This window comes from Pelodiscus sinensis, chromosome 4 (genome assembly GCF_049634645.1).
Source record: "Pelodiscus sinensis isolate JC-2024 chromosome 4, ASM4963464v1, whole genome shotgun sequence".
NCBI classification, from domain to species: domain Eukaryota; kingdom Metazoa; phylum Chordata; order Testudines; family Trionychidae; genus Pelodiscus; species Pelodiscus sinensis.
Genome location: NC_134714.1, coordinates 92,925,047 through 92,939,396, shown reverse-complemented (window position 1 = coordinate 92,939,396; position 14,350 = coordinate 92,925,047). Strand labels below are relative to the sequence as shown.

The 14,350-nt window shown below is 39.2% G+C and overlaps 1 long non-coding RNA gene across 2 annotated transcripts in view; it reads left to right on the top strand.

Annotated features, from left to right (window-relative positions):
• The first annotated feature begins 908 nt into the window (after positions 1–908).
• Positions 909–14,350, top strand: part of LOC142829179 (uncharacterized) — a 31,716-nt gene continuing 18,274 nt past the window's right edge. Inside the window, exon 1 of one of the 2 annotated variants that reach the window (XR_012903571.1) lies at positions 909–1,190. This is a non-coding gene — a long non-coding RNA (uncharacterized LOC142829179). Of the gene's footprint in view, positions 1,269–14,350 lie in introns of both variants that reach the window. The other variant, XR_012903572.1, reaches the window with a different exon arrangement.

The window sequence follows — 14,350 nt, the reverse complement described above, 5'->3', positions numbered from 1 at the left end:
AACAGAATCCAAACCAATTCAAGGTAGAAACATTTCTATTGATCCAAAGCAATTTTGAATTTAATTCCATTTGGAATTAAATATTTCAATATCCATTTGGATTTCTTTAGCTTTGAGGTTTTTTTAAATCAATAGAACTAAATTTTAAAATGAAATAACATGTTTGAAGGAAAAGCCAGAATATTGACCATTGGTTTCAAACTTTTTAAAATGTATTTATGCATTTTTTTTAGCTGAAATCATTCAAAACCTTGACCCCGATTCCCAATTACTCTTATCAACATTTTTTGGTACACCTCTATGGGCTCCAGTCACAGACACTATTGTGACAGGCATCGTACACAACACACAAAAGACTGCCTCAGTCTCAAAGAATCTGGGGAGGGGGATCTCTTAGGCTATGTCTAGGCTACGGGGGTTTTCCAGGATAACGGAGGTATCCTGGAAAAATTCTGCCATGTCCAGGGAACGTGTCTGCTCTTCCGCTTTTTTTTGCAGTGTAGACAGGCCAAATTTCAGAAAATCCTCTTCCGAAGCACAATTTGCGTACCTTTTTCCAATAGATCATTGCAGCCTAGACATAACCTCAGTTACCACTAAGGAATAATTCTGGTAAAATGTTGACTGCTGTGCATGCCATTGAGCAAGTGCAAGAGAATAAGTATGCAGTGGAAAGGAATTTGTAGTCTGTATAGTTGAAGGTAAAGGAAACAAGAGCGACAAGGCAGCATGCTGCATTTCATTGTCCTTTTTTCTCTGTCAGGATTCAGATAAGCATCTTGACATGAGGAAGGAAAAAAACAGAGCTGAGCTTAAGAGGAGAGTCAGCTCATTTATGTAATGAATGAAAATTCATTGGCTTTATTTAGAAAAGCCTGAGGCTTTCCAAATGTCATGACCAGACTCCATCTGGGAGATGTAACTCAGGAAGCAGTAAATTTGACCAGCCACAGGAATAGGCTTTTTTGCCAGTTGCACTGAGAGACTAGGAGTCTCCTGGTGAGAAGAGAAGTTAAATAAATCAGGGAAAAATAAATTGAGGTGGATGTTTGGACCATGCTCAGCACCTCATCCTCCTCTACAAGACCCATGGGGGATCCGGAGGCAGCAGTCAGTAAACACAACGCTAATGAAGAGGTGGTCAATGAGGAAGTGAAATGGGAGGATGACATGAAGCATATAGTGGCATGGTGAGTCAGGACCTTTTTTTTCCCCCAGTGCAGAGCACTTTGGCTCTGATATACAGGATGCAGGAGAGAGCAGCTCTGGTGAGTGATCATTTTGTGTTAATACAGCATCATGAAAGGGGAATGTGCTGTCATGTACTTTGTTATATGGTAGAGGCAGAATTAGGGACAGAACTTAAAAAAGCCTGTCCATCTAGGCTATGGGGTCACAGTGGTAACATTCATTAGTGCACATGGGTATGTCCCTAGAATGCTCCATAGATTAGGAAACACTTCTGTAGGTATTCTGCAATCTTCTGCCAAAGGCTTCTTGGGAAGTATTGCTTTGGTTCTCCTTCTGCTGTAGGAAACTTTGCCGCATCATTTCTTCAGGAACCCGTATGACACACAGGCAAAGCAGCCTATGGAGTCAATCTGAAGTAACACACAGAAGATGTGCCTTTGCATTCTGCGTTACCCATAGAAGTGGCATGTCTAGTTTGATTACACTGTGGAAAAAGATACCAAGTTCCCAAGCTACTTGGAGTAACTTCTTTGATGAACCACCCTTTCTCCCTCTGGCTCATTTCCTCTGATCACCCCTTCCAAACTCAGCATATTTGCAATTTGCGCTGACCTGTGTGTAGTGATGTTAAATTCTCAGGAATAAACTTTCGGAGAATATTCTCGAGAATGTTCTTGAGAATATTCTCCAATGCGAGAATTTTTGAGAATTTTCTCTTAAATGCTTGTTAAATAGTTTTTAAAGAATTTTACTATTTATAATAATGTCTTTCTTTAATAAAACTTCAAGAATCATGAAAGTTTCCAACTGTTAAAAAGGAAAATTCGGGAAAGTAAAGAAAAAAAGACAGAGGTTTCAATTAGTAGAACTTTTATTACAAATCTTCTTGCAGGATACAAATATTTTTAACTTTCTGGATTGAATACAAGTCTAATCAGAATCTGCATTTTCCGAGTCTGACCCATATATTTCTAGCTCCTCTTCTTCCTCATACATATCTTCTTCTTCAAATTCTTCTTTTTCTTCAGCATCATCAATTTCTTCTTCCTCATTTCTCTGGTTCTGTTTCCTTTTTTCTCTTGGAGATTTCAACAGAGCATCATTTGGGTTTTTAAGAAGCTTGATATTAAGGGCTATGAATGTCATCTTGCCTGCCCTTTCTTGTGTTAACGTGTTTCTTTTTGCTTTATGAATGATACTGTAAGTACTGAAACTTCTTTCCGTTGCTGCCATTTTTAGTGGCATATTCAATATGCTGATTGCTGCTTTCCCTAATTTTGATCCATAGCAAATACTTTTCCACCATGTTACTGCATCTACTGAGCCAGCTGATTTTGTTACATATGATTTTCAAAAGAAACCTTCTTTAGCACGATACTCTGCAAACTCTGCAATGACTTTTCCTGAGTGATCAATGCCATACATTCTTGTGACTAATTTATCAATGAATTCAGTTCCTTGTATTTGTTCATTTCTAGTAAGACACTCACCACTGAATTTTGGATCTAGAATATTTGCAGCATAGTGAATATCTTTTAGAGCCATATCTTTTCTTTTTTCAAAACTTTTCATCACATCCTGTTTTTCTTGTTTGGTAAGTGGACTTTCGGAAAGTAGCCTATCAAAATGAATGCTTAACTCTCTGAAACATTCAGGAACTTTGTTCATTTTTGGCTGATCAGATTCAAGTAGCATAATCCATTTAACAACAGGACTTATCAGCGCATGCAGTTTTTGGACCCATACCCAAAATACATCTTCATCCAGGATTGAATTCCTGGTACGTTTGCTCAGTTTAGTCTGTAAATCTTCATGGACAGCAAGGCATTTTAACACTTTTTTTATTTCAATAAGCTTTTCAAACAATATAAAATGGAACCTCACCTAGTTTTAACTGGCAATTTAAGTGCACAAGTTTGATTTTTCTCTTTTTGAAATGCAGTAAAATGAGATAGCAAAACTTGCGATTGGTTAATTTCCTTCACAATAGTTTTACAGATAGCTTCAGTTTCTTGAACAGATTTTAAGTTACTGATGTCACCAATTAACAAATTTAGTGTATAAGCAGTACAAGTGTACATAGCAATGTGATTGTATTTTTCATTAAGCATGGATAAGGATTTCACCATTGCTGCAGCATTATCAGTGACATTGGCACCAAATTTTTCAGTGCCTATTTCTGTCATTATTTATTTCATACGGAATACCATATGCTCAGCAGTGGTGTTCAACATCGGTTACCACTGTCTTGTAAAACACTGGTTGGGGTGTTGATATAATAAAATTTATAACAGATTAATTTCTTCGGTTGCTCCAAGCATCACACTGTAGTACAAGAGAAGAGGCTTCAGCAATTTTTGTTTTTATAAGAGCATCAACACGCTGATATTCAGCTTCTAAAAGTTTGTTAGAAAGTGTGTACCTGGATGACATCTTGTAAGATGGTCTTAATTTTTGCATGAAAGTAATCCAATCTTCATTTTCAACCAGTGAAAGAGGAAATCCCAATGAGAATATAGCTCGTGCAAAAAATTCATCCAAAACTTTGTTTTCAGTTTCATTCATAGAATCAAAGTAGCGACTTATAGAGTGACACACCTTGGCTGAAGTAGATGTGGAAGGTGGTGATGTAAATTCACTAGCACTATCACAGTGTTCTATAGCTGTAGATGCAGTTGATAGTTGAGGTGATCTGCTTCTGGACTCTGAGAATTTTGTTGCCTTTTCCTTGATGTAAGCAGGAGTCTTCAAACAATTGGAAATATGCTTTCTCATCCTTGTCACATTTCTGATGTATTCAGCTTTGCACTTCTTACATTCATATAACACTTTGTCTTTAAGGGTGTGCCTAAACTACATGGCTCCATTGATGGAGCCATGTAGATTAGGCTGATCGGCAGAGGGAAATGAAGCCGCGATTTAAATAAACTCGGCTTCATTTAAATTTAAATGGCTGCCATGCTGAGCCGATGAACAGCTGATCAGCTGTTTGTCGGCTCAGCGCACTAGTCTGGACGCTCCCGTGCCGACCCGAAAGCCCTTTATCGACCTTCCCATTATGCCTCATAGGATGAGGTTTACCGGGGAGGTCGATAAAGGGCTTTCATGTCGATAGGGGAACATCTAGACTGCCCCGATCTGCCGACAAACAGCTGATCGGCAGAGTGGGGCAGTCATTTAAATTTAAATGAAGCCACGTTTATTTAAATCGCAGCTTCATTTCCCTTTGCCGAACAAACAAATCTCCATGGCTCCGTTGATGGAGCCATATAGTCTAGACGTACCCTAACTGTTTTATGAAGGAAATAAACCCACACATCACTTTTAGGCTTAGTTCTTCTTTTCATACTGACGAAAACACAATTACACCTTTCACAAAAGAGAATAAATGTGTATGCCTCTTTTTATACTTTTTGTGATGCTTCCAGAAAGTTCCATAACAGTCAGAATTCCTGACTGTTCTAGAAAGTTCTGTAACATTTCTGGAATGTTCTGGAACCTTCTATAATGTTCTCAAACTATCTTGAATGATCAAGAAAACTCTTTAACATTCAGGGTGTTCTAAAAGTAGAATACAATATATTATTTCAAGAGGAAATGAAAAATTAAAACATTCTCAAAAATTCTCAGGAAATAATCTTTCGGAGAATATTCTCAGAATATTCTCATTTTCGGAGAACACTCTCCAGAGAATATTCTCACCTCACATCACTACCTGTGTGCTAGTCCATGGAGAAAGAGGTGTGTGTAATGGTGTTATTCACACAGTACTCGCAATACTCTTTGGCTACGTCTAGACTACATCCCTTTTTCGTAAAAGGGATGTACATTAGACGTATCGCAATTGCTAATGAAGTGGGGATTTAAATCCCTCTCTGAAATAAGGGATAAGGGATCTTTCGGAAAAGGCTTTATTTTCCACAAGATCAGCGTCTAGACTGGCGCTTTTTTTCCGGCAAAACTCCATGGTGAAAAAAAGCAGCAGCCATTTTTATGCTAATGAAGCGGGGGAGATTTAAATCCCCGCTCATTAGCAATTGCGATACGTCTAATTTACATCCCTTTTACGAAAAAGGGATGTAGTCTAGACGTAGCCTTTGTGTTTCTTTGGCTTCGTCAGATGTGCCCTGTAGGGCTTCCTCCTCCATATTGGTGAAGCACCTCCATAAAATAAGATAGTGACCTACGTCTACATTGCTGTTTTTTTGCGGCAGAAGATATGCAAATTGTGTTCTCATTTGCATATCTTCTGCCTATCCTTTTTTGCTGAAGAGGTTTTGCCACTAAAAAGCCCCATGTAGATGGGCCATTTGTTGGGGGGGGGGGGGAAATCCTTTTGCACAAGCTCCCTTATTCCTCAAAAAATGAGGTTTACAGGATCTTGTGGAAAACGAGGTGTTTTCCGGACAATGGGCCCCATCTGCATGGGGCTTTTTTGCAGCAAAACCTCTTCCACAAAAAGAATCGGCAGAAGATATGCAAATGAGAGTGTGATTTGCATATCTTCTGCCACAAAAAAGTGGCAGTGTAGATATAGCCAAGATGTTTTGCAAAGCGCTATAGTGAACAAATGCAGCATATAGCTAAACAAGATCATGAAGGATGACAATTAAAGGAAGACTGGGACTGGATAGCCTGGAGAAGACTCAAGGGCCAGGGTGGATAATAAAGCTCCTGGAAGGCCAGACAAAGTTGAAGACTCTCATTCCTCTGCAATCTGAGCATATCCATGCACAAATCCCCCTGCGGCCAATACAGAACTTGTTCCATGCCCTCCCCAAATGCCACCACCACATTCCCATCCCTTGCAGTACCCTGTGCACTCCATGCTTAGGGACTGCTTCCCCCAACAAAAGCTGGAGTTTCCTATAGGTGTGTAACTAACTGTTACTCATTGTCATGCCTCCTGTTCAATCAAAAATTTGTGTTTTGTGCTTTTATTGAACAAGGGTCTTTGAAGTAAAATATTTCTTTATTTGTGAAATATATTGCTTAGTATTGACATTAAGTACAATGGGTCTAGGTAGGAATATTTGCTCACTACAATTAATGCTTAAGAAACAAGCACTGCAGGGCTAATTCAAGGCAGCAAGTAAGCGTTGCCTGGTTGAATATATCATATAAGGACACATTGCTGGGAACCATTGTCAAAATGATCCCTCAAAGTCTCTGATTTGAATAGCCTACCATGATCCCTTTCTAAGTGGCCTTGTATCTGGATACTCAAAATCAGCAACCAACTAATCAGCCCCTGCAATCTACCAATGGGAAAAATTCCCCCCCTCCCTGTGATTTACAAATATTATGTAGATACAATAGGCCACAATGACCATCAGATTATTTCCTCATGGAGGTCTAACTTGCCAAAAGATGACAGCGCCAGAGACTTTTCAATGGCCAAAGGCATATTTGGCAACCTGCTATGGTTGAAGCTGAGTCTTGCTGCTGCTTAGGTCCTGGTGTAAAGCTTCATGAGCCATGGGATGAAGGGGTGGGCAGAGTCTTCGAGAATAACAATGGTTATTTCCACATCCCCAATTTGACTCTTCTGCTGTAGAAGGAAAGTCCCTGCATACAGCTTTCTATACTGTCCAGTGTTCTGAAAGATTCACCATCCCTGACCACACCATGTTGATGTCAGTTAAATGGCCCCAGGGATCCACCAGCACCTGAAAGAATATTGAGAAATAGCCCTGTTGTAGCCAGGAAGGCTGATTTATGGATCCAAAAGTTCTGCAGCCACTGCTTACTTGCATCCAGATGCAATCCCAGCACCTAGAGCTTGTTTTCCACCTAGATCGATACTGATTGTCCATAGTGACAAGCTTGCACTGTGAAGGCCAGGATCTCTCCTGAATTATTCATTTCCATGGCCAATGCCAGGGCAGGAATCACTGATTCTACCGCTTATGAAATATTGCAGAGCCACCATTGTGGCATTAGGTTCATGAGACTCATCACCCTTCTTGTCAGCAGTTCAGAATCCAGGCTGTAAGGCAACTGCACATCTTACAAGGGCAACTGAAAAAAAAAACCCAATGCAAAACAAAGTCAGGAGCTCATGAAATGATGGGGGTGGAAAGAACTGTGATCTGTTCCCAGAAGCATTGGGTAACAGAGGGTTGTGAGTTGAACAGTGGGATAGCTACCCAAAATGCAACATCCTTCTCTCAGTGCAAAAGCAATGACTGTAGATGCACTCCACTGATACAAGGATCATTGTGTGGACATGCACAACTGATGTTAAAGCAACTTATGATCATCAGCATAACTTATGTTGACTTAACTCTGTAGTCAAGACATAGCCTTACTTACCAAGCAAAAAATAAGTACATCAGGAGCTGCGTTGATGCCTTTTGTGGCTACTCTTGCTACTTTCTTCGTATGCTGTCCTGAGGTAGTGTGCTTCACATACAAAGCAGCACACAGCTATTGGGAAGGCACAACCTGTAAAGAACTTCTGTTGACTCCCATCATCCCAAGACTCAGGGAAGAGAGGGTAGAACATCAATTAACATACACACACACACTTATCATGGATCATATGGTTGCAAGTTTGGTTACATCTGCTTTTCACCTGTTGAAAGGAGAAAATACCTCGATGTAGTGAAGGGGCATATGGGACCATGTGGCCCTCTAGTGTCTGTTACCATGCAAATATGGTACCGACTAGGGATGTAAAAGTGTAGTTGAGTAATCGATTAACCGATAGCAAAATGCTACACGCGTTCCCTCCCTCTTTCTCCCCAGGCAGTACATTTTTTAGCAGGCTAGCCAGCAGCCTGGCTCAATCCTGGCTCACACCGGGTGCAGGACGTACCCCCACTGTGGCTCTGCATTTAAAGTGTATTAGGAGACAGGCGGGCAGGCTGCTGGCTCAGTTCTGGCTCACACCAGGACTGGGAGCTCAGTCCCACCTTTGGACAGGCAGCCGGTCTGCAAAGGGAGCTAGTTTTTAACTTGGCTCCCCTCACGAACCAGCTTCTGCTTGGCACCCCACGCTGCTGCTTCCGATATAGAGGCAGCAGTGTGGAGTGGCAGGGGGCTCCTGAGGAGTGGGACCTGAGCTCACTGGCTCCTGGCTTCACCCCCAGGGACTAATTGAGTAACCGATAAGAATTCGCAAAGTTAATCGACTATTTAATTAATCAATAGTTAACATCCCTAGTACTGACATCTCTAAAAGAGGCACATGCACTTTATTGTAGTGACTATAGTCAACCGATGAAGTAAATCCTATTACAAAAATGTGAGTCTTCTACAGGTTAAAACAACTATTATGAATAATTTTATGTATGTATTATGGAGATAACAATGTCTTAAAGTGCTTTTCCATTTATATCCAGCTTGATAAAGTGTGAAAAATAGATTAGTGCTGAAGAACAGTACTCGACAAAAATCTTTCTATTCTGTGCCCTGAATTAATCTGTCCCAGTAGACAGCTAACCATAAGGCTAATTTAATCTTCCCTGCCTTTAAGTGCTAGAAACACTATGTTCTACCTGACCCAAAGCAGATGTATATTTTTAATAAGTATATGAGTTGGCTGTCAAGAAGTGCATAGCCTGAACAGCTCTTTGAACTGCTGGAGGCATTGTTATTAAATGTCAAATGGTGGAAGAACAGAGGTTTATTTTCACTGGTGTCACTGTTGTGTAGGGTTCACGCTATGCGTCAATATTGCAGAATGACTAGATCCATGTCAAATGACAAAAGAAAATTCTTGTCCCAAAGTCAGTGTTTCAATTTTTTTTTTTGCTTCCTGGTCTGAAAAAAAAACAGCCCTATACAATGAACCCAAAAGGTGATTACATAACCATTTCCTTTCTCTTTGGTGGTTTAAAAAAGAAATAATCTCAAAATAATCTCTCCTGAGTGAGAGAAACTTTATAGCTCTCTTTATCTTTACCTGTTGTATGTAGCAAAATAAGTGAATTGGTTTTTGTCAGAAACACATAACCCCCATGGAGTTTAAAGGATTTGTCAAACTTTTTTTTTTTTTTTAGTTTGAAATCTTTGCAGTGCTTGTGATCCACCAACGCCGGTATTTCAGATTCTGTTTTCCCTCAACAGTCTTAAAAAAAAAAAAAAGAAACACACTTTTTCTATGGAAGAGGAAATCTGAAAGAAAGGCAAGGGTAAGGGAGCAGTTAGAAAATATAATTTTTTCCTCTTCCTTCTTTTCTTTAGCACTAGTCTGACTGACACATCTCTCTCTCACGTCCTGTACCATTTTCCAAGGATATTCTCTATTCTATTCTAGGATCAATAAGAAATTAAATCCCATGCATTATACATGAAAGAATTCTTTTTTTTTAAAAAAAAAAACCCTCCTCACTCTTCTTGGTGTTGAGCCTCATGCATATCCAAGTGCACATGCTGAAGGGCAGAGCAGAGAAAAACACCTGGCATCAAACTTTAATAAACTCAACCTCGGTTCTCTAGCTGTGGGATGCTAATTGCAGAGCATGAATAGCAAATACAGAGAGGGAGGGGAAAACATGATTCTGGTTTGTTTACTGAGTAAAAGACAGAATTGTCATCAGTGCCAGAGACTGGCAGTGATAGGTTCATTGCTGATGCAGTATCATTTGCCCCATCAATGGAAGTATTATAATATTAAGGTTATTATACCATAAGAACAAGATCCAGCTGGCACTACTAAATTTAGCTGCATGCTAGGACTTGTGGGAATTTCTTGCAGATGGTACTCGTCTCATCTGCATTGGCAGAGGTGAAAGCAATATAGTTTCATTACTTGCACTGAGCCTCTGCTGGCTGTGTGGAACACCGACCCTACAAGAAGATACTTTAACTGTTTGGTAGACGTCATTCATATAATGAAAATGTAGAAGCGGTTTCATTCTGTGTATGAATGACATAAGAAAGGGGTTGTTCTGTCAGCAGCTAAAAGCCGTGCTTTTGAATTTGTCATTTCTGTTTGTTACTAACAAAGTATCTATCACAAATGATAACATGGGTATAACGCTATCATTTAGCCCAGTGTAATCTATTATCAATTAAGAAGCTGTTTTAATAAGAGTATAAAAATCTGTTCTCTTTCATTACTACTGTAACCAGTTCTCATTTTAATTCCACTAATCTGAGAATTATTTTGATGGAAATCCTTTCATTTTATTATCCAACATTTTCTATTTAAAAATAGAAAAGATATGAACCAAGGCCAAAATGTCCAAACACAAACATCAGAGGAGGCAGAAGAAGATGGCAATCGGAGGATTGCAATCTGGAAGATGGCACGACCATTTCCATCAATGGGGTGCCCAAAAGCAGATGGACAGTCTTGCAGTCTAAAAAGCAACTCAAGAGAGGATCTTATAAATCTGAGAACATGATTTTTAATTTATTTATGTATTTATTTATTTTGTAAATTCTTGCTTACAGCCTTGTTTTCCTCCCTATTATATTGATGTAAATCAGGAATAATTCCTACAGGGATACGCCTGTGTAAAATTAGCATCTCTTGCAGGATAATTATAATCCTAAATACATGAAATGTAGAGTTCTCTTTTTTCTTAGATTTCTAATTACTTTTGAAAACTGTTAAATTGTCTGAATTCTCCCATCCATAGAACTCAGACCTTTCAATGCAGCCTTTTGCTCCTGAAAAGTGAGTGGCTGATTATGCTGAAAAGAGTTGTCAGTTTTGAAATTCATTCCTCACCCTGTCTTTAAAGCAATAACTGCCCATTAAATTGCCATGAAGCTGCTTTCCTCAAGAATTCTTCAAAGCAGGGGAGGCTAAAGGCAGCATGGTAGTATACTCCAGATAAGGATGTAGCCTTGGTATTTAAATGATTTAAGGTAAGCTAAAATTGTAACTTTACAACCTACTTAAAGCAGCAACTACTGTGAGCAATTTTCACTGCATAAAATACCAAAAAAGGGACAGAGAGTGAAATATTCCTTTAAAAAAACGAATCATGAATGCAAAAGCCAGTGTTACTTGGAAACTACCCTCAAATTCAACGTACCTTCCTAGAAATGAAGCTCCGCCTATTAGGGAGAGGTTATCAGTATGGAGGTTCTATACTATGATTAATAGAGACATGTCAGTTTAATATATATTGTATTGGTACTATAGTAAAACCTGTGTTATCTGGCACACTCGGGGATTAGGGTGTTGCGGTTATCTAAACATTCTGGTTATCTGAGGGTCCTATCAACCTAGGAGAAAACAATGGACAATAATAGTAAAACTCAAGTTTTTAATATTGGTAGTTTTGTACTGTGAGGCAGTTGGTCTCACATTTCTATTTTGAGTTAAAGATGATTAGTACTTCTTAAATAAAAAATTGTTAAGCCAATCATGATGAACCAAGCCAGGCCTGTGCGTCTGAAGATGTGACCGTATTTTGGCTGGGGGCAATGCCGGTTAACAAAGTTTTCTGGTTAACAGAGTGCGGGATGACAAAGGTTTCACTGTAGTATTATTAGCCATCAGCTGTTTACTCTCCATATTTTGATATGTCTGTATTTATGTGAGGCAAGGAACCCACCAACTTGCTACATGGCAAAGTTATTCTTATTACACAGCTTGAAATATACCAGCAAATAGAGGTACTCTTGGCAATGAGTTTGATGTCAATCTCCAGAAGCAGCATGTCTGAATATATGACAGAAGAATGTAGCTATCTACGCTTTCATACCATGCTCATCACCCATGTGCTTGAATGATTCATTTGATCTACAACTAGATGAAAACTGACACTAAAGAGCCTGACATAAACCCCAGTGGACTTTGTTAGGCCTTACATAGATTCCCTTTCATAATCTATGAGCAAAATTCTGGGCCTCAAAGTCAACAAGAAAAAACATGAGTACAGTGAGAACAGGATTTCTCTCCCATATATTTTGTCTCAAGCTGCTTATTTAAACTCTTGTTATCGAAAGCTTTGTCAGAGCATACAATGTATAGGGGTGATCTGCATACCAATACGTCTCCCACCCATCAGGGTTGAGAGATTTTTTTGGTGCACTATAATGTATTTTTAAATCCAAACACCACTTTTAAATATTACATGGAGTGTGGTATTTTTCTTGTAAAAAGGGAAACATGTCTTAGGTGTAGCCATCGATAAAGAAATTATTCTAAATACGTTTTGATAATCTTGATTAGTATTATGATAATTCTGACATTCACCTAAATCATCGCAAAGCCTTCTTGAAAAGAGTTATTTTTCATTACCTACCATGTCCAGTTCTGCTCCATATTATCTTTAATTTAACTCTAGATGCCACAGAAATATATGTCCAGAGCAATGCTTGTAGTGCTCCTGCGATAACAATGGAGCTGTATGCTTTATGATGCTACACGTCTACTAATATGTCAGATACTCATCCAGTAGTACATGTGACAAATCAATTGTCCAAGTTCACTGATCTGAGGAATATGAACAAAAGTATTTGTAGAAAATAACTTTACTCAATGGAATGTGACTGCCATATTGTACTTTCACATACAGTACCATGATGTAAAGGTACAGTAATCTCAAACAAATTTCTGATGACAGTTTGACATAGGGAAAGAAAAGAAAGAGAAAAAGCAGAAAATGAGATGGTATTTGGTACCTAAAATGAAATACCTCAAGAAAGTTGCACCATCTTAACATTTGTTAAACGTAGCTTACTTTAGCGTCATATTGTTAAGCAGAAACTCTCTTACACATTTATGACAAAAATGATAGGTTAAAATATCTCTTTCTTCAGATATTTTACAAGTGACTTTAGATCCTGTATATGATGTTGGATTAAATATTTAGTAAATTGATCCCTCGTTTCTATATAGAAAGATGTGATCATGCATGCAAACACACATGCACTTTATAATTAGACTTGGCAGAATTTGGCTAGTGAATTATAGAGGAGCTAGGGAAGAAAGTCAGATAATTCCAGAGAGAGTAAAAGCTATCCAAGCAATAGAGCAACTCTGGCACTAGAAAAAAAATGATTATACACCTGCCATGAAAAAATTCAGGCTGCAAGTTAGAAGGTTTCAGCTAGTTATCACGATAAAAGTGGTGGTGGGCAAAAAAAAAAAAAAAAAGGGGGGGGATTATATGAAGGGATTGCTGGTGGTGGGGGTGGACATGGCTCAACGTGGAAATCTCTTCTGGGGCATATCTGAAATAACTAAAAAAAAATCTCATGATTCAAGGCTTAGACTGGTCACCTGCATGGCTTAGGAAGGAATTCTCTTCCCCCTCAAAAAAACTATTTGAGGTAGGTGATTAAAAAGTAAACCAGCACCATTCTCAGAAACATCAGAGTGCTCCAGCTGGAGATGTGACACTGAACAGAGTTGGCCAGTGCTCCAAGGGGGTGCCAAGCATTTTCTCAAGTGCTTGGTTATCTGATGCTTGCTCGCATGCTCAGTTTGTTTCACTGACTGCCACATGTGGGGTTACAAAGGAATTTTCTCCAAGATAAGATTGATGATGACTTTGGGAATTGTTCACTTTCCTCTGTAGCATGTCAGGGGTGGGTCACTTGCCAGGATCATTTGAGAATATCTTATGGATTTTCCTGCCACTGCCGGATCTTCAGACGTTGGTGCACCTTGGTCCTGCCTATTCTCTGCCGGGGAACACTATATATTGGTCTCCTGGGAGCTGCAGTATCTTGATTTAATTTATTTTGGGTTTAGTGTGGAGATGCTGTTGGCCTCCACACTAAACCCAGCAGGAAGACAGATGATCTGGTGGTCTGTTTCCGACTGACTTCTATGAGGGGAAAATGGGAATGCCTTGGCAAGGAGACTGGGAACAAAGAACCTTCATTTCTACATTAAGATACAATTTTTAATTACATAATCACATCCTATTTCTCCTGCAGAGTTCCTGCCTCATGGAGTGCACAGGATGGATCTGCTCCAGGAAGCAGGCTGTGTAGTCAATGATGCTGTTGTCTGCAGGACTCTTTCCCCATTTGATACAGGAATTGGATGATAGGTAGGAAAGGAGCCAGGAGAGTGCAGGAAGATAAAAGCTGATCAAATTGTTACTGCAGTTGAAAATTGCCCTTAGGAATTGGATTGTATCACTACTTCTGCCAAAGAGTTCCTATCTGAGGCTAGACAATTCACTTAAAACTTAACAGACAGTTATTTTGTGCTAAATGTGCTATATAATGTTAAGTA